Raw genomic sequence first — 25,831 nt, 5'->3', positions numbered from 1 at the left:
CTTCTACAAATATATCAATATGTCTCGGACTGAAGAGGGGAAAAAAAGGAGTCAAACTCAGGATGCAAGAAACCTTACAAGTTATCATTTGGGACCCTGCATTGAACTATTGAATTTGTAACCCCTCCCTCAAAGCTAATCATCTGAACAAGTTGCACCTAACTGACCTCAGGTGACAGTCAGCTGCCAATGACCCTGGGACTGAGCAGATTTTTACCATATTTCTTAGTGTACAAATGGCTTCTGAACCCTGCTGGACAAGACCTGAATCCCTGCTTATTTTGAAAAGAAAATGTCACACTGGACTCAAAAAAGCTTCCAAATAGAGACATCCGATTAAAAGATTTCCAGGGGCCACTTTCAAAGAATTTGGAAGGATGGTCGCTAACTGTATTAAAGCTGTATTTGAGGATTTTGTTGTAAGTCCATGGGGCTTGTTTTGTAGGTTTAATACATATGATTGTTTTTCAAATTCAGAATACAAGAATACTGCACTGGAGAATCTTTAGCTTGATGAGACCAGGACTTTAAACTCTCCAGTTTGAAAAGAATCAGTGACTATCTTTCAAAAAAAATCTCAAAGTGGAACAGCCTACAGCTCAATTATTTCATGTATTATCCACATTCTTCATTTACTTGAGTCAAATACTATTTGTAATACAGTATTACTGACTCTTCTTGGATGCACAGTAGACAACAGTAATACAGCAACTGCTCGTTCTTTCACGTGTGTTGTGGTTTCTGGAAACAAGAGACTGGGGCTAGCTAGAGTATTGTGATTTATATTTAAAAACTTTTAAAAGAATTGAATTCAGGAGCATGTAGACCCAAAGGGCTCCATCCTTGGATACATAGGAAAGTTGAATAATTTAAATAAAAGCACTTGTCAGCCCTACAGTTACTGTCATTCCATCTCTACAATACCATCTGTGAGAGTCAGAGAGTCTTCCAAGGGTGCCCATGGCGCACACAGTTACTATCCAAACATCAGGGCTGAGTTTCATCTGTATATTTGTCACATTTAAATAATTGCGGGGTTGAGTTACAGGGGGAGCTTTGATACTTCATCACAGGAGAGTCACTCAGATGCAAGTGTCTTCCCACCACCTAACTAGTTTTGGCAGCTTATCAGTTTTCAGTAGTGTTGCCTGTGGTACAATTCACTTAAGACAACCAACTGGAAGTTCCAGTGGAGTCTGTTTCACAGCCTATGGGTAATATAGCACGAGAAACACTGAGACAAGTATGACTGAAGAGGTGGGCACTGTGCAGACTCTTTGCACACAGACTCTCTTCTACTGCTGCATACCCTGGGACAGTAGCAGTTAGAGAAAGTAGCTGAGAACTAGGGAAGGCAGCATCTGATCCTTAAAAAGCAACAAAAGGAACAGAGGACTGGGAGGGTGGAGGAGGGTTGTCTAGTGCAATTAGAGACCAACACATTTCAAAGAATCAGGAAAACACCAGGTTTTTCCACCGTTTTCAGGCACATATTATTCCTTTTTTAATATACACACAGTCTCCGAGGGTCTAGTGCCACTGACTTGGTCAGTGCACGAGAGATGGTCTATACAACAGGCAATAGAGAAAGTAAGATTCACTTATTCGTTTTTCTGTTTGCTTATGAAGCTTGCAGGCATTAATCTAAAAAAACAGAAAACAAATTAAAAGGTACATGTTTCAGAACAGAAATATCTTACGACATTAAGTATTTTGCCCAGCCAGAAGACACTGAATAATTGCAATAAAATTCAAGTTTAGCTGAATTGATGGAATATATTCAAAGGGGTCAAACAAAATATTTTAGACAGTTATAATAGTGAAAATACAATAGAACTATACTCCAATTCACAGCTTGGCAGCACAAGACATCTCCACCCTTCATTGCAGTAAAGAGATATTAAGCAATGTGCTTTCAAGTTTGACCATGTAATATGTTGTTACTTGTGCCATAATGATTTCCCTTACTACTTTCTTTTTAAGTTAATCTTATCATCAGCAAGTCAGTTTGAGAAATTAACTCAGTCTAAATGCACAAGGTGACAATGCAGAGCTACATATAGTAAAATGGACAAAAATCAACTTTCAAAACATGGTAAGAGGTGATCGTGCTACTTACAGTGCAAATTTAGGAAAAAAACCCACAAACAAGATGTGGACAAATACTAAAACTGAATGACTCATTGGTCATATAAGAGCTTTACATTTAATTCCCTTGCAGTGTGAATTCCGTTAGCACTTCAAAGACAAGATACCAGTCTTAACCAACATTGCTACAGAACTGAAGGCAGAGTACACAGTTCTTATAGAAACCCAGAGGAGGGTTCTCCTATAATCAAGATTTCAGTTGGATTTGTCACTTATGAAACATGCATTCATGTGTAATTTAACTGAATTACACAAGCCCACTAAAGGAAAGAAAGTCTACTCAATCTGAACTTTCATTGCTCCTGTTTTTAAAATTATAACCATATATATTTCACTATTTAGATCAGTGTCACAAAACAAATCTCATCTTGCAAACTTTTAAAAAGTCTTAAAAATTTAAGTACAACTAATCAATTAAAATAAAAGCACTTGCAGAAGAAAATGGAACAAAAACTACCAAGTGCTTCAATTGTAAGCCTTGGGTATTTTTCAAAATTAAAAATTTTAACTCACAAGCAGGTTGAAAATAAAATACACCTATCAAAATATTTTTACATCCCTTTCCAGCTGGAATTGTAAAGCTTAAATTCAAGGCACTGTACTCCTGCCAGGGTTAATATGATTTTCTAGTCATCAGTTCAAGTACATTAACTTTAAAGACTGCAAGTGTAAAATAGAATGAAGTGTCATTAGCAATGAAATGTGAACAAATATTTCCATAAACAAACTCTTTTGTGAAAATGTGTCAGTGATTGCTTGATGCAGCGTGTGGCTCTGCATGCTTTTAGGCCTGAACTTGGTGCCAGCAATAGAACCATACCTCTTCAAACACATTTGGCATCTATAGGGTGTCACACACACACATACACACACACCCCATTACAATCTATCCAAAGGCAACAAAGATGTGTTATTCTTATGTTCAGGTCAGGTGGATTGGCAGCAGGTTGCCCTCGTGAAACTGGATTGCCAAGAGCTGGGAAGTATGCGTTGCTTTGACCCCCACCAATCCCAGGTTGTGCCCACCCACTGTATTCCATAAAGTGGTGGAGAGGAAACTCCTCTGTATTGACCAAGAGGCATCACACAAGGTGTTGCTATGTCAGAAAGAGCAGTACCTGGTACGGATGGTGAAACTCGAGGAGTTAAATGCAGTGGACAAAGAACAAGACACTGGAACAATGTACTTTCCCCACTTCTGGTCTTAGAGAATTAACCTACAAAAAAAAAAAGAGAAAAAAGCAATAGCTGTCAAACTTATGTTATCTTAACTGAAGAATGAGGATTATTTATTTTGTTAAATTATGAATGTATTGCAGAACTGGTCGTTTTCAACCCAACAGTGGCAAATGATTCAGCTCTTATGTTAGTCTCACTCCCTCCAGTGGCTAAGGCTTTGAATGACAGGGTGAACACTACCTCCTCCTTTCGGCACTGACTAATCTAAACCCTTCTAGGTGAGGCATAGATGGGAAATGAGTGTAAAGAATAAACTCACACCAAAGTCCTTGGCCTCTCCACTATTAAACAGCTAATACTGGAATCTTCTGGTAGCCTCCAAACCATTTAAAATTACTCACTGGACACGCAAGAAGGGGGTACATACTAATTCACCCTCAGACTTTATTTTCCCTAGGGACAGGATCAATTTGGGAAATTGAAAACCTTTTGATGTAGAAATGTGGATGCCTGTACACATAATAGCTAGTTTTCTACCTACTGTAAAGGGCCAGGCAGTCCAGGATATGCCACTGAACAGATGAAAGAAATTAACACATTAATGCCACCAAAGCAGTTTCTAGTGAAAAGTTATCTGCAAGATCCCCTACTCCTGCTGGCACTTGTACCTGACTAACACAAACAGAACCTTATCCCAATCCCATTTTAAACTTCTTTCACCCCTCCAAAAGAAGGTTTTTTTAAAGTTGCCGCACAACTGGAAAGAAAAAAAAGAAGAAGAAGAAGAGGGTTTGCACAAAGTAGCTCAACCGGGTTGCTTACTGAAGATATCTGGAGTTTGCACAGTGGGGTGAGGGAAAAGGACTTTCTTTTCTAAACAAAAGACAGCTGGCTTCCCGAGAATTATGAGCTCAATAGTAGTGCAAATACCACAGAACAATTACAGTACAAGACACTGTCTAGTTTCCCTGTGGACTGGTATGACTGGGCCCATTCACCTCCTGGGAGTGCCTCCTGTCAGTTGGGTGTGAACCTCCACTTCCTCTGCTCATGTTGCCCCGTTGGTTGTTGCCCTCATCAGGCGTAGGTTTGCCAGGTGTCCAGTTTTTGACCAGAAAATCCAGTTAAAAAGGGGACCTGGCAGTGTCCTGTTAGATGTTCTGACCAGACATCAGAAGTCTGGTTATCTGGGTGGAGAAGAGGTGCTGGGTCATCAACTTGCATCAGCTCCTGCTCAGTTGGGGCCACCTGCTACCTGCACCTCGTGGGCAGGCAGGCTTCATGTCAAGCTGCAGCTCCTGTCCCAGCCCCAAAGCAGAGGGAGTCCAGCTAGGAGATGGGGGAGAGGATCGAGCAACAAGGTAGGGGGAGAAGGGAGAGCAGTAAGTGATGGGGGGGGCAGAGCCTCAAGGGAAGAGGCAGAGCAGGGTGGGGTCTGGTTTTAAGCAATTAAAATTGGCAGGTCTTCAGCGACTCAGTCATCCAGCTATGTGTCAGTCAAATGCATAACTGAACAAACAGACCCTTTCTGGGCTAAAAAGGTCCAACAGGGCTTGTCCCTGGGCCCTCAGTATTGTCTTTAGCCTTGTCTCTGGGCTCAGCCCTCAGCCCCTTCTGGGCTTGCTTTAAGTCCATGTCTGCCCTGATATAGAGCAATTAGGGCTGCCAATTTTAGTTGGATGTATTCCTGGAGGTTTCATCAAACGACAATCTTTAATTAAAGATCTATCTTTAATTCCTGAAGACTCCAGGACAATCCTGGAGGGACTCAATGCATCTGAAGAAGTGGGGTTTTTTTACCCACAAAAGCCTATGCCCAAATAAATCTGTTAGTCTTTAACGGTGCCATTGGACTCCTCGTTGTTTTCCTGGAGGGTTGGCAAATCCTAAGAGCAGTGCCCCCAGGGCTTCCTCCCTGGATACTCTAAGTCTTGCCCTTTACTTGAGCCTCTAAACAAGCCTTATCCACTTCTCAGGACTTACACCACACTGCCAGTGACTGATGGGGGGACCTGGGCCTGGCCACTACTGCAGGTCCCAACCTAGGGACTCTATAAATAGTGGTCACATGCTGCTTCCTACAACTGTTGCTGCTGCTGCTATTCTTCTCTGGGCCATTTCCCACCTAGCCCCTTCCTTTTCTTGGGTTCTCTATTTGAGCAGGGTGTCTTCAGGCCTCCTTGCCTGGAGAGTTTCACAGCCTTCCACTCTGTATTACCCTTCTGGTCCCAGACAGCAACTGTATTGCTCAGGGGCCCTGCAGCTCCTTTTAACTGAGCCTACAGAAATCTGAGCGGCTGCATCACTGCCATTTTTCTAGGCAGGCCTGGAGGACCCACCTTTTACTGATCCTTTTCTAGGGCAGAGTAGGGAAGGGCCACGAGGCCTCCAGCAGGGGACCTCAAAGGGCCTGATACACCCATCACTCCTGGGTTAGCAGGATTCCCCCCCCCCGCCCCCCTGCACCACACACACACACACACACACACACACAATTTACAACTTTCTGCTGTGATTTCACCAAGTCAGCACCTATTTCTGAAAGGTAGATACTGGCGTGTTTTAGTTTGGAAGTCTCAGTCTACATAGACTAGGTCAATCTGAAAAGGTTGGTTCAAGTGGGGAACTAAGGGCAAAAAGCAAGTGTGAATGTGTGTATTGGAGATTTGTGTCTGGCGGGGGATCTGGGTTCAGCTCTTTTTTATTTAAAGAAAATCAGGGACGTTGTAAGGTCTGAGGCCTTTTTTTGCAGCCACAGGAGGAGAGCAGCAGCCATGAGCCAAGAAGCAGAAAGTCACGTCCTCACGTCCCATCTAAATGATATCAAAACAATGTCACATGGGGCTGTTAAGGTTCCCCTCCCAATAGTATGCACCATGTAGGGAGCCAGGGTGGCTCCCCTCCGAACCAGAGGGTAAAGAGCCACCCTTGCAGCCTGAGTGGGCGGGGCCAGGCCAAGCTTACTCCAATCCCCGGAAGGGGAAGGGTGGGACAGGAAGTACAAAGGGCGGGGCCCTCTGCCCAGTGAAGAGAGCACCAGGGAGGGAGACAGACACAGGCTGCTCCCTCGTGATCCTGCTGCTGACCCAGGCGAAGCCCTGGGCAAGGAGGAGCCTGACCGGGAGGAAGGCCTGTGGCAACCAGGGCTGCCAGCGCTGAATACCCAGAGGACCTGGAGGGGCCTGACGGCAGCCCGGGCCAGCGTGAGTCCGATACCGAGGGGGAGCGGGAGTGGTCCGCAGCGGAATACCCAGAGGAGATGGAGGGACCGGAGCGACCCGCCTGAGAGACCGGGTAGGAAGTAGCCCAGGGGCCCAACTACACCGTGGGGTGGGTGTGTTTGGTCAGCGGGCGCGGACGGCCCCGTTGACCCAGCGGCGGGACTTTCGCCTCCCGCCACTGCCAGGGCCCTGGGCTGGAAGCAGTGGAGTTGGGTGGGCCTGCGTTCCCCTACCCCGGCGCTCCCCTGCCGGAGGGGCGCGCTACTGACTCCGGCCGGCACACCTTCCCCGCTAATTCCCCAACGCCCGGAAGGTGTGGCTGAGGCCTGCCACGGAGACCATAGCTCTCCATTGCCCCTAGGGGCTCGGAGGACCGACACCTGTCACACACCATCAATAGATAATCAAGGAGTCTCTTAAGATGTTTAAAGAAAACTTTGTTTAATGGCATTCTGCCTGTCAAGGAATCACTTAACAGTTGTGGGTGTGAAATCTATTTTATTGTTTTACCTTTACAGTTCCTAACTTCTGTATTGTTTATCTGTATGGTTCCTTTCTGGTTCTTTGATTAATTATGCAACAGACAAACAGTTTTACAAGATTTAAATCAATTAAGGTGGGGATATGATTAAAGAATTGTTTCAAAATGGGCTAAGATTGATTAAAATTACAGTGTCGTAGTACTTTCATTTAAAATGATTGGCTAAGGTACAGCTAAGCAGGACTCAAGTTTCACCATATAAATAAACTGGGATCCAAAAGGAAGGTCTTTGGAACCAAATCCAGGACACAGCCGCAAGATCAGAACTGCCAGACCTCAACACCCTGCTGATCACATCATGCAGAAGCTGAAGTCCCCAGACGACCAGATCCTGACTGACCATCAGGAAAAGTTCATCTGCCTTTTGGGGAGTTGTGAGCACTTCATGCTTAGTGTGTGCATTCTGTTTTGGTAACTGTTAATACCTAGAGGTTAAGGACATTACTATGCAAGGCTCTTTCACTGGTAAAAGATCCTGCAAACCGCAGAAGAGTACACCCTGAGCCCAGGATGGGTAAAGGTGGGTGCCTTTCCAGCTTGAAAAAGAGGAGACTAAGAGGAGATATGATAGAGGTATATAAAATCATGAGTGGTGTGGAGAAAGTGAATAAGGAAAAGTTATTTACTTGTTCCCATAATATAAGAACTGGGGCCACCAAATGAAATTAATGGATAGCAGGTTTAAAATAAGTAAAAGGAAGTTCTTCTTCACTCAGCACACAGTCAACCTGTGGAACTCCTTGCCTAAGGAAGTTGTGAAGGCTAGGACTATAACAGGGTTTAAAAGAGAACTGGATAAATTCATGGAGGTGAAGTCCATTAATGGCTATTAGCCAGGATGGGTAAGGAATGGTGTCCCTAGCCTCTGTTTGTCAGAGGGTGGAAATGGATGGCAGGAGAGAGATCCCATGGTAGGGAAAGGATGAAGGAGCTTAAATCAATCAGGTTACACCTTGAGCCCACAAAAGGGTAAAGGTGGGGTGTCCTACAGTATGCAGATAACAAAGTCACAGGGACTCTCTGCTTTTGGGAATGGATCCTTTGACTCTCAAAACAAAAAACGTTAATTTGTAAACAGTATATTAATATATAGGATCTCAGTATGGTGGGTTTTAAGAGCAGTGATGCAGAAAAAGAGCCACAAAAAAAAAAAAAGAGCCATGAACCAGGTGTGACGGGTTTGGTCACAGAGACCCCCTTGGGACTGTCACCTGACGTGCTGAGATTACCTCTGAGTCCATTTTCCCTCCCAGCTTGGGCTTCCAGAACCCTGCCTTGTTGAACCAGACACGCTAGCCTGCTGCAGCACAGACCCAGGTCTGGTCCACACCCCCAAAGCTGCAGACTTTAACTAAAAACTGCTCAGCAAGTTTCCTATCTCCAGCACCCAGACGCCCAGTTCCCAATGGGATCCAAACCCCAAAGAAATCCGTTTTACTCTGAATAAAGTTTATACAGGGTAAACTCAAATTATCTGCCCTCTATAACACAGATAGAAATATATGCACAGCTGTTTGCTCCCCCAGGTTCATTAATAAACTTACTCTGGGTTCATTAATAAACAAAAGTGATTTTATTAAATATAAAAAGTAGGATTTAAGTGATTTCAAGTAATGACAGAACAAAGTCAGTCACCAAGCAAAATAAAGCAAAAACGCGCAAATCTAAGCTTAATACATTAAGAAACTGTTTACAGGTAAAATCTCACCCTCACAGATATTCGAATAAGCTTCTTTCACAGACTAGACTCCTTCCTAGTCTGGGCCCAATCCTGAATTATGAATTATGTCACTATTTCACTTTCACCTCAATTCCCTGCTGACAGAATGAGTTGTTTTTGATCATTAGACGCTTGCTAGACCAGATGTCCTAGTCTGTTGGCTAACTTCTTGTCACCTTTGCTGACAGCCATGTCCATTAGGGAAAATTCCTCATTTGGAATGAAGTTCTGGCACAGGCTCACTTTACCATATCCTAATAACTTCTGGATACAGAGCACTCACCAGTTGAGTGTGATACACAGTACCTTTTGTTTTAGCAATAATAGGGAGTCTGTTTCAACTGCAATAGCTTTTCCTGATATCAGAATATGCAACACACACCTTTAAAGTATTCTCCATATACATGTCAAGGGGGGCCCTGACATCCACTCCCACCAGCTGGGAACTGGAAAGACCCACAAAATCCCTGGGACTCATTGTTCAGGTGAGGTGCCACCCCCAGCACCTACACAGGTATCCGGGCAGCCCCCCCGAAACACACAAACACATGCACACACCCCTCCGTAGGCATCCAGCTCTACTGGAGGAATCAGAGGCTGGAGTACTGCTGGTCTTGAAGACCAAATGGTACAACACCAGAACCTTGAGTCTACTATCTGTTAATGTTTGGGTGTAGAAACCACAACAGTTTTACTGAACAACGTGGAGACCTGTCTTCCATCCACTTAATAATGCTTCTGAAAAAGCTACATTCTCTGGGAGGATAAAGGGGGAAGCAGAACTGTCCTTATACACTGGAACAACGCTACAAGCGATGAGTGGTATTGAATCACGTGGCTTATCCAATTTTGAATGATTTTACATCATTCAAAGTTTTTGCCTATTAGCTTCCTTTTATGTTTCTGCTATTTGTTGTAAACATTTATTTTTGAAGCTAGCCAGGGCACACATATTCTGGATAAACACACAGGCCTCACAGTGAATGGATGTGTTGCACAATTGCACCTAAAGTCACATGGTGTACAAAGAGCTTGCCTGTCTGAGAACTTTAATGAAGTTTTAGACATGCTAAAACTATTTTATAAATAAAATATTGAGAGGGAAGGAGATGATCAAGTTATTTTCTTTCCTTCCTTCTCTCCCCATTAATAATCATTCCCCATCACACACACTATACTTCTCATTTTAAGCACATTCCTAACCACACAAACAATGCATAATTACATATTAGGAGAGGCCTTTTAATGGAGTCAACATCAATTACATTTATATACAGTATATAAAGCTATCTCATCTACAGGAGCTGACATAAACATGGAACAAACCTTATTGCAATGACCAATGCAACCAAATTACAGAGAACAGAGTTGGCGGGGGGAATCATACATCAAGGCTCACTTTCAAATTTCACCCATTCTGCCAGAATGTTTCCTGTTATGGTTCTCTTATCTCTCCTCATGTCCAGGCCACCTGGCCAGTGGCTTGGCATGAGCAACTCTAAGGCTGGTAACTATGATAACAACCTTGCAGAACCTGTGTGTGTGTGTGTGTGTGTGTGTGTGTGTGTATGAATGAATGTGTGAATAAATATGAAATTGAATGGAATGTTATAGCTATAAACTAACTGCTTACTATGATTCTTTCTGTATTCACAATAAATGTGGCATTTTGCCTTTTCTCCTTTAATAAGATCCTGCTGGTTTTTATTTTATTGGTATAACAGACAAACACAGGGATGAGGTTCAAGTGGCACGCCACAACTTTATTAAAATTAACACAGGGGAGAGGGTCTGCCCACCTTGTCACCCATACTCTTACCAATCAGGTAAGTGGTTCCAGTGCAGGGGTTACAAGGTTTCTACCATATAACCCTTAATTTGGGGTAGCCTCTCCTCAGCCTACCACTAGGACTCGGCTCTCCTTTCTGAGTCCTACTATCCACCCTACCCCTGTGAGGGGGGCAATGGATACTAAACGTGGGGACGTTGGTCTGCAAAGGCCACAAGGTTATTCACTGTTCCTTGACAACAAGGTTCATCAGTAAAATCCCAGGAACTGTTCCTTTTAACTGCACTGGAAACCGTCTGTGAGTTCAAATGAATTAACATTCTTACAAAGTGCTATCACTCATTATTAAAGCCTATTCCTGTTTAACTTAACTGTGCCTCCAGGATGCTCTGAGGAAGGTGAAGAACTCCCTAGGCCTCTGCCAATTTGGAAATGGGAAGAAAAATTCCTTTCCAACCGCAAAACAAGCAATAGGGTAGACCTCCAGCAACTGCAAAGAACAGCTCTCAGGCTACCACTATAGGGTGGGGAGGGTGGGGTTGCTGGAATGTACAGAGCAAACAGAAGCTACACATGGCAGGTGAAGGACCAATCAGCTCCCTTCCTCCCCAAGATAGCCAATAGGTGGCTAGAAACTTTGAAGGGGAGGGGCACCTTTGCAACCCCTCAGCATGCGCTCTACCCATGGACAATGAATTTGGTAGGATCTTACACATAACTATGGAAATATTTGTCCCATATATGTGCTGAAATGCCACTTCCGGGCAGTTTAGTATTATGTCAAAATTGGCACTGAAAAGCAAGTGAAGGTACAGATGTCAATCTCAATGGAAAGCATTAAGAAAGTGAAATAGCTTTAACAAATGGATTTGAAACTATTTAAAATATAATTTTAAGTCGAGCTCATTTCTTCCACAGAGAATTGGAGTGCAATGATTTCACTTACAAACACCAAACAGTAGTCTTTTCGTTGGTAACATGGATTTTCTAGTCAGTAAAGTGTATTGTGTGTAAACTTACTAATATTCCTCTCGTCACACAAGAGACCTGCATCCCCCTCTTTTAAGTGATCATGCATTCAGTCTGTACTATGGTTTCTGTGTGAGTCCTGCCACATTCTTGGTGAAAAGGACCAGTGATAAGATATGTATTTTGATGATCGAGCTCTTTAAATAGTGTTCAATATTTCATGCACCTCAACAGGAATGAGGTAGAGTTAAGCTATAAGTTCAGCCAACAGCAAAACAGCAGTTTTATAAAAGCTGGCCAGATAAGATTAGATACACACCACGGTTATCTTGCAGCCTGAATGCTCCCCAAAGCACCAAGGATGTGCATTGTTACTGAAGAGATACCTGCTCACAATTCATATGCAGCCTAGTTTAATGTCAGCAGAGCTGCAACAGCTGCTCTTCAGTAAACAACTCAATATTAGTCAAAAGTAAAAAAACGTCCCATGCTATGAAGGAAATGCTGAGAAGCAAAAATTGTGTAGTTACTACTGCTGTGATCTTTGCCTGCACCTAATCATTTCAGGGTGGATCCTACAAGATAAAACAAGGCAAGACACAAGAGTTAGAGACCAGACTAAATATGACAGGTCTGATGGACAAGAGTCTGTATGTTTAAGCACTCAAAAACTAATCATTATGCAAGGAGAAGCAGACAGAAAGTCTGCAGTTTCAAGTGAGAAAAGGTAATGTTCAGCCACAGAACAATGTTAAAAGGCATCATGGTTTGCCAAGAGCGAGATTCAGTAACTTGAAGATGCTTTTTTTTAAAAATCACCTTGGCTTCCAAAGAGGGGGCTTTGATTCCTACTCGATTTAAGCAGGAAATGTTAATGCACTTCATGATCAGATGCCAGCCATTCTTTCAGGAACAAGTAAAGCTAGCCTGGCTGCAAAGACCAACTGTAAAACAACCTCAAAAGTCTTGTTCTACGAATCTAAAAATATATATTGTTCTGCAGGCCCGAGATCCATTTTTAAGTTAGTTTCTTAATAGGATTTGTGTCTGAATGCAAAAGTCTGAACTGAAAAAAGTGACTAACTAGTTTCCCTTTTGCGTCATTTCAAGGTGCACAAAGACAGTCCAGCAGAATAGCAGTTCTCATTTACTCACAAGATGTATTTTTCAGTATCACCTTATTATTATATTCTCCTTCACTACTGTTACATGTTCAGCTGACTATACCTCAAATAATATCAGACATGTACAGATAACCCTATTTGAGTAGTAGATTTTGCTAAACATGAGCATGATTTCCTATCTGAGTGTCAAGGTTCCTCAAAGGTATCTTGGATTTTGGCCTGAGGAAAAATCTCATTATGGTATGCAAGGGGCTGAAACTGGGCAAGGGGCAGGGGAAAACTTACTGCTCGGGAGGATTTCAATATACAGTATAAGCAAGTCAAGGGCAGAGCTGAAACTGAGACACAATGTAATTCTCCTGCCTGGTGACATGGTGTCAACACTATGGTATTGTGTATGAGACCCAGGCTGAAGCTCAGAGTTCTTGGTTCCAAGATAATGGCAATTCTGAGTCCCAAAAACAGATAGGAGACAAAGCCAGAGGACTGACTGTTTTCACGGCCCAAACATTATTAGCCCGTGACAAAGCATGGCTTTTGTAGCAACGGACATTAGAAAGCCACTCAACTGCATTTGGAGCTCAATAAAGGCTCTTCTAACGATAAAAGTTGAATCTAACTGAGGGAAGGAGGGTGTTTGGGCTCCAAGGGGGAGTTATTATACTTATTCAGGGGATAACTGGAATATTATGTTCTTAGACAAAAGATCATTGGCTGGGGGTGCAGATGCCCTACATACCGTCTACTGTAAGTAACTATAAAGACACTGCAGCATTTTCCCCTCACCGGCACAGCTAGTGTCACGCACCTAATTTTTCAAAACCTGGAAGGGTCAGGGATGAGTGGAAGGCCACGGTTAGTCCAATATTTTGTTTATGTCCCCCTATCCCTCCTAAAGGAGAAAGAGACTAAAAAAAAACCTCTTTGAAGCAAAGGCTGCCTCTCATTCTGTGTCTATGCTGTGCTGAGCACAATGGAGCCGTACCCTCAACTGAGGTCACTACGTGCTACTGTGCTATAAATAATAAAAATAAATACTCCAACTCCCTAACTCTGCTCTCCTACCTTTTCCCTGCCCCCAAACTGGAGGCCTTGGTGCCACAGAGCTCATTAGTGCAGCTGCGCCGATGCAGCATGTTAAGTGTAGACCTGCCGTAAGCGACTGCTGCCCAGGTTGAGACTGAGAAAGGGGGTCTTGGCTCAGAAGTTTCCATTTGTAGGGGGGTGATATGTATTGTTTATTTAAATTATTTCCTGCTGTGACTCCCCCTCCCCAGAGTTCTAATAGCCTCATTTGTTCCTGTCCCATTTTATGCCCTTCAGCTGGTCATGTCTGTATGTGATACACGCAGGGCTGTCCTTAGGCATACACAGCATACGCAGCTGCATAGGGCACGCCAGAATTTGGGGCACCACCGGGACCATAGATGCCACCTTCTCATCTTGCCGGGGGGTGCTCAATCCCCGCCTCTGCTCCAGGCCCCGCCCCCACTCCACCCCTTCCCCTAAGCCCTGCTCCCCCGCTTCCCCTCCCCCTAGTACGCCCGTCCCCGCTCCTCCCCCTCCCTCCCGGAACTTGAACGCCACAAATCAGCTGTTTGCGGCGCTCCAGAAGCACTGGGAGGGAGCGGGAGGAGTTGGTAAGCACGGGGCTGCCAGCGCACGAGAGGAGCGGGGGAAGGGGTGCAGAGTGGGGAGCTTGGTGCCCGTGGGTGTTCCGCACTCATTAAATTTTCCCCATGGGTTCTCCAGCCCCAGAGCACCCACCCGCGGGGTCTGTGCCTATGACCGGGACAGCAGGTAAAAGCGGGTCGGCTCCCGCACACCCAGCGCGTGCTACAATCTCCGTACTCGGCAGAAGACAGGGGCCTTATTCACAGAGCCGAATGCACCGGCGTAGGAGCACCAGTTGCACTGGCATAGGGGCACCAGTTGAATAATACTGCATAGGGCCCCACATATCCTAAAAACAGGGAAACGTCAAAGTCTGTTACATTGAGATATGCCAGATGCTACGGGTGGACCGGATATTCTTAGACGACCATATCAATACGCAGTGTATCTATTTTTGTGTTCCTGGCTTGCTGAATGGGTTTCCTGTGGAATCTGGAATCATTAGAAGTTAGTTAGTCCAAATCCCTAGAACAAGTAAACAAGTCAGTAGAAATACCAGTTGTGTGGGGGAGTGCGTACTGCAGTTTTCACCTATATAGCGTCAAAGTTAAGTGTCAGCCTAAATTGACTTAGAAGTGAGGCATTCTGGCATAAAGGACTGACAATTTATGTATGGACTTACCAGGATCCCATGAGGCTGATGGGTAATACCTGGTAACGCTAGCATGTGTGTACACTCTTTATTCTTTTATGGAATGTTTTCTCCGTAATGTTTTTGTCCTAAATGCTCTGTGCTTTCTGAAAGATGCCTGGTCCTGGGTAAACCCTGTCATAGCCCCTGGGAGACGGCAGAACTGCAGGCGCTGGATTGAAGTCAGATGTGCTGGGATAAGTATAGCGAATTACAGCTTAAACCTTCGGTCTGGGAGGAGAGGGACTGGAGTTCCCACCCTAAGGAAGATGATGCCTAGTCCTGAGACCTGGGTGCAGGTGCCCACAAGGAGGCTAGGTAGGAACCAGAAGAGGTGCAGTTACACAGGAACTGAGACAATACACAGTTAGAGTGTGCTTTCCATTGTCTGTTGCAATGTTTCTGTATGCCTGCTTCCAGCAGGTACAGAGTTGTGCCCAACAGAAGAAGAGGAACCTGGTAGAGATGGAGCAGCTGTTGGCTCAGCATGGCTGAGTTTCCAGTGACGATCTTAATGCTCGTGACCCTGCCTTTTGCAGAGAGAAGCTCCTGTTTTATGTGGAAGGGGCTAGGTCTTGGAAAGAAGGCTCCAGCTCATGGTTTGGGGTGGGGAAGCCCTCATATTAGGGTACGAGCAGAGCTGGGGAGGAAGAGAGTGTTCCCAGGAAGGGGAACTGACTCCATGGAGGGTTGTTTCATTTCTGAGCTTTCTTTCCAACTGCCACTTAAAGCATTAGTGAGACAAGGGTGAGATAATATCTTGTATTGGACCAACCTCTGTTGGTAGGAGAGAGAAGCTTTGGAGCGTACACAGAGCTGCTGTTTGGGTCTGAAAAAAACAACTCAGTGTGTCACTGCTAAGTAAAAGTGGAACAGATTGTTTAGCGTAGTTAACACATTTCAAGGGACCATTCAAGGTAAAGTGGCCTGTTAACACCCCTTCACTCACAGGCAAGAAAGTAAAGGAACGGAGGAGCAGAGATAAAACGTGGGCTGGTACAGCATACTGGTAAGAAGTGGCCGCCAGTATGGGCCCATACACAGCCTATGGCAGCGCTTTAACATCGCTACCCCTTTTGTGCCCCCCGCCCCTGGAGATCTGCCCCAGGCACCATCTCAATCAAGATTTGCGGGCCTATAATTCTATGAATACTTGTGGCACCTTAGAAACTAACCAATTTATTTGAGCATAAGCTTTCGTGAGCTACAGCTCACTTCATCGGATGCATCCGATGAAGTGAGCTGTAGCTCACGAAAGCTTATGCTCAAATAAATTGGTTAGTCTCTAACGTGCCACAAGTACTCCTTTTCTTTTTGCGAATACAGACTAACACGGCTGTTACTCTGAAACCTGTCAATTCTATGAATGTTTCCCATCTTCCAAGCAATATTCTGTTTTAAAAAAAAAAACCCAAAGGCCATATTTTTGGTGGTTCACTTTTCTAATGTTGGTGTTTAAATATCCCTCTTTCTTGTAGATACTTAGGTACGTGAGTAACTTTAAAATTCAATGGCCTAGATGAGGGGTCAGCAACCTTTCAGAAGTGGTGTGCCAAGTCTTCATTTACTCACTTCAATTTAGGGTTTCGCGTGCCAGTAATACTTGTTAACGTTTTTTTAGAAGGTCTCTCTCTATAACTAAACTATTGTCATATGTAAAGTAAACAAGGTTTTCAAAATGTTTAAGAAGCTTCATTTAAAATTAAATTAAAATACTCATCTTATGCTGCCGGCCCGCTCAGCCCACTGCCAGCCTGGGGTTCCGTTCACCTAGACCGGCAGGGGGCAGGGCCTGCAGCCAGGACCCCAGCTGGCAAGGGGCCAGCAGCCAGAACCCCAGACCGGCAGTGGGCTGAGCGGCTCAGCCCGCTGCCACTCAGCCCACTGCCGGTCTGGAGTTCCGTCCACCGGCTCCTGCCAGCCCGGGTCCCAGGTGCTGGCCCCGCTCAGCCCGCTTCCGGTCTGGGCTTCCGGCCCTGCCCACACAGAGTGGGTACCTACCTTCTCCCTGGTTCAAGCCCATTCTCTTCCTCTCTCTCTGCACTGAGCTGAGGGTGGGAGTGCACTGAGCACAGGCAGGGCTGGGGGTGAAGGAGGAGGCTGGGGGTTGGGGTGTAGGGTCTGGCCAGGAGCTAGAATGAGGGAGGGGGCTCAGGGTTGGGGCAGGAGGTTTGGGTGTGGAGTGCTCACCTGGGCAGCTCCCATTTGGTGCGAGGGGTGCAGGTGGGAATGTGGGGGGGGGGGTACAGGAGCTCCCATTTGGTGCTCAGGGTGGGGGTGGAAATGTGGGGGGTGCAAGAGTCAGGGCATGCTGGGGCTGGGGCTGTGTGCGGGCTGCAGAAGTCAGGATGGGGGGGGCTGGGTATGTGTGCAGGGTGCTGGAGTCAGGACGGGGGGGGCTGGGTATGTGTGCAGGGTGCTGGAGTCAGGACGGGGGGGGCTGGGTATGTGTGCAGGGTGCTGGAGTCAGGGCTGGGGTCGTGGGGGGGTGCAGGGGTCAGAGCAGAGGGCTGGGGTCATGGGCTAGGGTCATGGGGGTGCTCCCAGCCCCCTGCCCAGAGGGCTCACGGCAGGGGGCTGGAGGGGGTATGCCCTGATTCCAACCCCCCTTCCCCAAGGCCCGGTCCCCGACTCTTCTCTGCCTCCTCCCCGGAGCCGGGAGTGTGCTGCGGCTCCCCCTTCCTGGCAAGGGCCATCCGCTGATCGGCGGCCGGGAGGGAGGGGAGGCGGGGCGGGAAGCCAGCCCCGCGGGGGGAAGAGGCGGGGGAGGGGGGAGCAAAAGCCCTCCATGACGCAACACAAAAGCGGATCGGTAGAGCCCCCTCCAGCCAAGACACCGCCAGCTTCCTGAGCAGTTCCCTGGATGGCGAATTCGGCCGAGATGGGGGCAATATCGCTTCACTGTGGTCCCGTGCCCGCAATGCCACGCGCCGCCTGGGGAAGCGCATCGGCTGCCGCTGGGAGTGGTGCGAGGAGCGCCAGGAGCTGGGAGTCCTGGTGCCGCAGATTAGGTCCGAGGGCAACACCATCGTCACCCCGAGCGCCAGGGGCCTGCTGGAGAGGACCCTGAAGGCAGCCACCCACTCGCTGTACGTAGAAGCCCCGAAGCGCAAGCCGGACCAGGGAAAAGCCTTCGAACTAACCAGCAAATGGGACTCCAGCAACCACTTCCTCGCCGGGGGCGGCTTCACCCGCTTCGCCGACTGGCGGTTCATCCACCGCGCCCGGCTTAACTGAGTCCCGCTCAACAGAGCCGTCCGCCACGGGAACCGAGACAGGCGTTGCAGGAAGTGCAGCTACGCCAACGAGACCCTGCCCCACGTCCTGTGCAGCTGCAAGCCCCACTCCAGAGCCTAGCAGCTGCGCCACAACGCCATCCAGAACCGCCTGGTGAAAGCCATCTCACCGAGCCTGGGGGAGGTCGCCGTGAACTGCGCCATCCCCGGTACTGACAGCCCGCTGCGACCCGACATGGTTGTCACCAACGAAACCCAGAAAAAGATCATCCTCGTCGACATCACGGTCCCCTTCGAGAACAGGTCCCCGGCCTTCCGAGAAGCCCGTGCTCGGAAACTGGAAAAATCGCCCCTCTGGCCGACACCCTGAGAGCGAAGGGCTACGAGGTGCAGCTGGACGCCCTGATCGTCGGAGCCCTGGGCGCTTGGGACCCCTGCAACGAGCGCGTGCTGCGCACCTGCGGGATCGGTAGACGCTACGCACGGCTCATGTGGCGCCTCATGGTCTCGGACACCATCCGATGGTCCAGGGACATCTACAATCGAGCACATCACCGGCCACCGACAGTACCAGGAGGAGTGAGCCAGTACGACATTGTGCGCACACTGTGGGAAAGAGACTGAGAGGCCTTCCCCATCGGACCGTATGAACTGGAACCGTAAACCCACTGAACATTAAACCCCACCAAATGAGGGTAGACCCATCCCCACCCCCATATTCACTCACTATACCCAGCATACTGAACATAGCCGTTGTGTGGATAACTTACCCCATATCTCGATGTCTGTACTCTGACCGGTTAAACTTTTCTCCCAGTCGGGGAGATTGCAGATTATTATGTGATCCTTGCTCCACCAGCTCCTAAATCGAATTTTGCACCCCTTGATAATCTGTACCTTATCCCCTGACAACCAGGAACTTCTATGCTTGAACTCTGTACCGTTTCTTATTCCAACATTATCTTAATAAAATTATTAAATCTGTTCTTATCAGTTTAATCTCTTTTTTTTTTTTTTCTATGAACAGGTCGCAACATGTGCACCGAAGATGGATTCCCCGGCTGCCATCTTTGAAAAAATCGATGCTGCTTTGGAGGTCTATTCTACCGCTGCCGCCTTGGAAGAAAATCCTCCTTCTGCTACTGAGACACCCTCAGCTTCTCTGTGTACCACCGCTGCGGTTGCTCCACAGAAGGCCCCTCAAGCAGCGACTACAAAGAAGACCCTCGGTGCCTCCAGGACGTTACTGACCAGCAGCACGAAGAGGAAGACCGGTGGCGACTCGAAGGACCCCCTCCGAGATGCTGTTCCAGAGAGATCCTGCATTCGGAGGCCAGCCTGCCGGGACATCACCGCCAGAAGGAACATCCCCCCTGCTCCCCAGCGGCGCCAGCTGCCGAGAGCAAGCCCCCCCGCCTTACAGCAGCTGCTGACCAAGAGCCCCCCCGCTCTCCAGCAACACTGGCCGCCACTGGAGAGCCCCCCCGCTCTGCCGCCGCAAGAGGCTCCCAGGCGACCACCTCCCACCCCCGAAGCTGCCCAGGTCCCTGGCGCTGATGGTGCTCCCACTGCTCTACACACCAGCAAGAGAGGAATCTCCATCGATGGGACCAGCATCTCTCCAGAGACCACCCAGAGGGTCACCAGCGCCTTGCCGGATGCCTGCCCAGCCTCCGAAACCATCCAAAGAGACCGCAGGCCCCTGCCAGATGCCCGCCCAGCCGGACCCCTCGACCCCACCCGCCCACGCCAGGATGAACCAGCCAGCGATACCGCTGGTGCTGCTGGCACCCTCCCGCTGCAAGGTAATGAGGACACCATCTACCTGCAGTACCCCCTCGCAGCGGACGTACTCATCTGCCCCATCTGCTTCCCCCCTTGAAGCTTCCACCTCCTGGGTGGCGTCACCAGGCACCTAAAGAAATGCCACAGCAAGCAGGTCGCCTTCAGCTGCACCCTCTGCAGCCTGCCCTTCGAGACGCAGAAGCAATGCAAGACGCACCAAGTCACCTGCAGGAAACGCTCCAAGGGAACCACACAGCCTCCTGCCCCAGCTCCCAGCCCTGCTGCTGCGCGCCGGCCCACCGCTCCTGAGCCTCAACAAAGAACAGCGATTGTGCAAGCTGCCGTCAAGAAGCCTGCCCCCATCACCAGACCAGCGCAACGGGGTGCTGCGATCGAGAAGGTTCCTGCTGCCGCGGGGAACACCACCCAGGTCCTCGCCAGCAGGAGACCCGTCTCACCCTCCCACGTCGCCAGGCAAATCTCCATACTGAGACGACTCAGCACTACCTTGCCCCCTGCCCAGCACGTCCCCATCCCCAGAAGGATCAGTGCGCCCTCGCGCATACCTGCTTGAGATCCTGTAGCTGGAAGAGTCAGCGCCGCCCCTCAGACCACTCCGCGAACTCCAACCGCCGGAGGAGCCAGAGCCCCACCTCAGACCGCCCTGCGAACTCCAACCACCGGAGGAGCCAGAGCCACACCCCCGACTGCCCTGCATACCCCAACCGCCGGAGGAGCCAGAGCCACACCTCAGTCTGCCCTGCAAACTCCAGCAGCTGAGGGAGCCAGTGCCCAGCCACAGGCCGCTCTGCAAGCTCCAGACATTGCTGAAGGAACCAACCCCGCAGCCACAGAAAACCACCGGGCCCTCATCACCAGACGGCCCAGCACGGCCCCCGAGTCCATCCTGCGGGACGCTGCCAACAGCGGATCTCACGTTCCAGCAGCAACCGCCCAGGCAGCAGCCACCCCCAGAAGGACCAGCGGTGTCCCAGCAACCCCTGAGCCGGACCACGTCCCTCCGACCACTAGTAATGCCAGCATCCCGCCAGAGATCCCGCCCCAGCTCCCAACCGAAGGGAACGATGGCTCACGGGATAGACGGCAGGTCGGCTGTGCAGGCGTTGAGTCAGCTTCAGATGAGGTCGAGGACCATGAGGGCCAGCAGCCGGTGGAGAGGGCTGCCACTCCGTGGCAGACTGCCTGAACTGAGAAGCTACAAGCGACAGCTTCCTTCGACGACTTTGACCTCCTCGTAGACAGTCTCACCCAAGAACTGTCTGCAGAAACCGCTCCCAGGAGACGTCCCAGCCAGGAGAACGCCCCGCCTGCCCACAGAACACCTGCTCCAAACCTCACCACCACCACCAGGGGAACCAGAAGGAGAGGCACCAATCACCGCTACGATCCAGCAGCGGCTTCAAGGATCCAGAAGCTGTACCGGGCAAACCGCTCCAAAGCCATGCGAGAGATCCTCGATGGGCCCTCGCCCTACTGCACAATCCCATCTGAACGTCTCTACAGCTACTTCAGGGACGTATTCAACCACACAGCCCAGGATGGCGCGCTGCGCCCAGAGTGCCTCCGCCCCCTGCCCCGTGTCGACGACGCAGGTGCCCTGGAAGCTGACTTCACGCCCAAGGAAGTGTTGGCCAGACTCTTAAAAACAAAAAACACAGCTCCCGGGAAAGACAGCATCCGCTACAACCTCCTGAAAAAGCGAGATCCCGGCTGCCTGGTCCTCGCCACGCTCTTCAACCAGTGCAAGCGATTCTGCCGGACTCCCAGCTCCTGGAAGAAGGCCATGACGGTTCTGGTGTACAAGAAGGGTGAGCGGGATGACCCCAGCAACTGGAGGCTCATCTCCCTCTGCTCCACGATGTACAAGCTCTATGCCAGCTGCCTGGTGTCGAGGATCACGGAGTGGTCGGTGCATGGGGGAGCCATCAGCTCCACCCAGAAAGGCTTCATGTCCTGCGAAGGCTGCTATGAACACAACTTTGTCCTCCAAACCATCATCGAAACGACCAGAAGGGTGCGGAGGCAGTGTACGGTAGCATGGCTCGACCTGGCCAACGCCTTTGGGTCCATGCCCCACCACCACATCTTTGCCACGCTTCAGGAGTTTGGGATGCCAGAGAACTTCCGCCGTGTGGTCCAAGAGATGTACGAGGGATGCAGCACCACCATTCGCTCGGTCGAAGGGGAGACCGCCGAGATCCCGATCCGGAGCGGAGTTAAGCAGGGCTGTCCCCTCAGCCCCATCATCTTTAACCTCGCCATGGAGCCATTGCTGTGAGCGATCTCCAAGGGCGCAGACGGCTTCAACCTCCACGGAGAGAGGGTGAGCATCCTGGCTTACGCGGATGACCTGGTCCTGACTGCAGACGACCCAGAGAACCTCCAGCGTATGCTAGATGCCACCAGTCGAGTTGCCGATTGGATGGGGCTCCGCTTCAATGCAAAGAAGTGCGCATCCCTCCACAAAGATGGCAGCAAAAGGGACTCCGTGCAGGAGACAGAATTCCAGATCCAGGGCGAGCCCGTCATCCCCCTGGCAGAGGGGCAGGCCTACCGACACCTCGGCACACCGACGGGTTTCCGTGTCCGACAGATGCCCAAGGACACCATCCAAGAGATCCTACAGGATGCCGCCAAGATCAACACCTCACTGCTAGCACCGTGGCAAAAGATAAACGCCCTGAACACCTTCCTGATCCCCTGCATCTCGTTCGTCCTGAGGGGATCCGCCGTGGCAAAGGTACCCCTCAACAAGGCGGACAAGATCATCCGGCAGCTGGTGAAGAAGTGGTTATTCCTTCCCCAGAGAGCCAGCAACGAGCTGGTCTATATCACCCACGGGCATGGCGGTGCCAATGTCCCCCGCATGGGTGACCTGTGTGACATCGCGGTGATCACCCATGCCTTCCGCCTGCTGACGTGTTCCGACGCCATGGTAAGGAGCATCGCAGCGACAGCCCTCCATGACGCAACACAAAAGCGGATCGGTAGAGCCCCCTCCAGCCAAGACATCGCCAGCTTCCTGAGCAGTTCCCTGGATGGCGAATTCGGCCGAGATGGGGGCGATATCGCTTCACTGTGGTCCCGTGCCCGCAATACCACGCGACGCCTGGGGAAGCGCATCGGCTGCCGCTGGGAGTGGTGCGAGGAGCGCCAGGAGCTGGGAGTCCTGGTTCCGCAGATCAGGTCCGAGGGCAACACCATCGCCGAGCGCCAGGGGCCTGCTGGAGAGGACCCTGAAGGCAGCCACCCACTCGCTGTACGTAGAAGCCCTGAAGCGCAAGCCGGACCAGGGAAAAGCCTTCGAACTGACCAGCAAGTGGGACGCCAGCAACCACTTCCTCGCCGGGGGCGGCTTCACCCCGTATGAACTGGAACCGTAAACCCACTGAACATTAAACCCCACCAAAAGAGGGTAGACCCATCCCCACCCCCGTATTCACTCACTATACTAGCATACTGAACATAGCCGTTGTGTGGATAACTTACCCCATATCTCGATGTCTGTACTCTGACCGGTTAAACTTTTCCCCCAGTCGGGGAGATTGCAGATTATTATGTGATCCTTGCTCCACCAGCTCCTAAATCAAATTTTGCACCCCTTGATAATCTGTACCTTATCCCCTGACAACCAGAAACTTCTATGCTTGAACTCTGTACCGTTTCTTATTTCAACATTAATCTTAATAAAATTATTAAATCTGTTCTTATCACTTTAATATCTGATACGTCCTCTATCTGAGGACTATACATTAAATGGGTTTTTGGAACAGGGAGATGGAATAGGAGCTTGTTCCATCCACTCCACGCATCGACCTGGTATTGCAGTACCTCCAGGAACGGTGCACCTCCCCCCTGGGGAGACTATTGTGGTTGAAAAACAGAATCAGTCGAACTCTGCTGTTTAAACCGATCTTTACAACAGTTTTATTCTCAAGCGTTCAATCTTTTCGCTTCTTTATCAAAGTTTCTGTTGTAATTTTGTGAGTCCGGAGAGGTGTACTAGAGAATTATTTAAAAAGCTGGGACTCTACTTTGCGCAGTGAGTACTTTCAACAGGAGGAGGCATGAATAAGGGTTTATCAGGGAGATACTTCTTTATATACATGTGACCTTCAATATTATAAAAAAATAATTGCATTATGATTATATAGACAGGTCCTATTCTTCTCCCCACCTAACAGATGGTCTGTGTGTTTCGGTTTGTAAGCTCAAGTGAAGGCAGTAGGTGTGGTACTGCACCCAGGGGCCCCAATCCTCTGTAATAGACGTTCAAAACACTCATATTTAACTTCTGGTTCCCACAATGTGGCTTGGGACAGGACACTTCAGGTGGCTGCCCCTTTCAAATTGCTCTGCAGAGCGAACATTAAACTATTTACTTCCTCTGCCACGAGTGTACATTATGCAGTGTTTGTGACGTGCTTTACAGCTGTGAAGTGCTCAGTGTTACTCTTCTGTGAAAGGTTTCAGAGGGGTAGCCCTGTGAGTCTGTATCAGCAAAACAAGGAGGAGTCAACGAGAAACTGCAGCGCTGGAATTAATTTGCAAACTTGACATCATCAAATTAGGCCTGAATAAAGACTGGGAGTGGCTGGGTCACTACAACAAGTAATTTCCCCTCTGTTGATATTCACACCTGCTTGTCAACTGTTGGGAATTGGCCTCGTTAGCCCTGACTCCCCCCCGCCCCCCCATCTTTTCATGTGCTGTATATTTATACCTGCCTACTGTATTTTTCACTCCTTGCATCTGATGAAGTGAGCCCAAATAAATGTTTTCGTCTCTAAGGTGCCACAGGACTCCTCGTTGTTTCTTCTGGGAAAGGCTGGTTTGTGGCAATTGATTTATCCCAGGCAGGTGCTCACACTTACAGTGCTGCAGCTGGGCCCCTGAAGCATTTAGTGGAGAGGCTACCTGTGCCACTGAAAGAGCTTCTCCCGTCAGCATAGGTGCTTCCCCTCCCAGAGAGGCAGTAGCTCTCTCCCTAGGAGAAACCAGTCTACACAGGGGGGCGGGCGGGGGGGTTAGGTCGATATAATGCGTCGCTCAGAGAATGCATTTTATAGCAACATATGCTGGAAGCCTAGACCAGAGCTCAGTGAGAGAGTTATTTCCCCCTCCCTTGCATTTTTTTGTTTTTCCACCAAGCTTTGAAATCAGAACCAGTGGGTGGCGCCAGAGCTCCACAGCCCCAACGGGGGAAGGGTGGGGGGAGAGAGAGAGAGCACGCGCTGCCAAAATGAAGTGAGCTCTGGAGACTGAGCAGAGCTGGCGGTTGGGACCCACAAAACCTGCAGTCTAAAGGCTTGTCTACATGGGGGAATTGACTGGCCTCCTAGAAGCAGAGTAAGCACTGCGCTGTAGCTCTTCCAGTATAACCCCTGGACACGGACACTCTGTTCCAAATAAAAACAACTTTATTCCCAAAAATTACTACTCCGCTTCCAAAGCTATTCCACTATGGCCATGGCAGGAACTATTCCCATGTAGACAAGCACCTAAAGCTGCAGGGCTCCCACGTGACAGCTTTGGCATGTTCATTGGTGCCCCACTGGAAGAAACTGCTGAAGGCAGTGTTGTATTCTCCCTCTCTCCAGCCATCAGGCCTGCATGCCAACGTAGTCCAACACGTTATTTGGCTCCGTACAGGGGGAAATGGATGAAATTCTATGACCTGTGTTACACAGGCAGTCAGATCAAATGATCCCATTGTCCCTGCCGCCCTTAAAATCTAGGAATCCATTATTGCAGCTTTACCTTGTCTGAGAGGCAGCGAAAGGAAGGGAGGGA

At 49.0% G+C, this 25,831-nt stretch overlaps 1 long non-coding RNA gene and 1 other non-coding gene across 17 annotated transcripts in view; one reads left to right on the top strand and one right to left on the bottom strand.

Moving 5' to 3' along the window:
• The window catches only part of LOC114018768, an 85,120-nt gene extending 71,188 nt beyond the window's left edge, over positions 1–13,932 (bottom strand). For 14 of the 16 annotated variants that reach the window (XR_006292349.1, XR_006292356.1, XR_003564013.3 and 11 more), the window contains exons 1-2: positions 10,971–13,932; positions 3,267–3,365 (exon numbers count right to left, since the gene is read on the bottom strand). This is a non-coding gene — a long non-coding RNA (uncharacterized LOC114018768). Of the gene's footprint in view, positions 1–3,266; positions 3,366–10,135; positions 10,364–10,970 lie in introns of those variants that run through there. The other 2 variants (XR_006292351.1, XR_006292353.1) reach the window with 1 other exon arrangement.
• Positions 13,933–23,700: 9,768 nt separating this feature from the next.
• LOC114022280 lies at positions 23,701–23,891 on the top strand. The gene has a single exon (XR_003566439.1). It is a non-coding gene; the product is annotated as a U2 spliceosomal RNA (small nuclear RNA).
• The last annotated feature ends 1,940 nt before the right edge of the window (positions 23,892–25,831 follow it).

Source organism: Chelonia mydas, chromosome 7 (assembly GCF_015237465.2).
Source record: "Chelonia mydas isolate rCheMyd1 chromosome 7, rCheMyd1.pri.v2, whole genome shotgun sequence".
Taxonomy (NCBI): domain Eukaryota; kingdom Metazoa; phylum Chordata; order Testudines; family Cheloniidae; genus Chelonia; species Chelonia mydas.
Note: the sequence above shows the minus strand (reverse complement) of the source record. Positions and strands in the feature narration are given on the sequence as shown.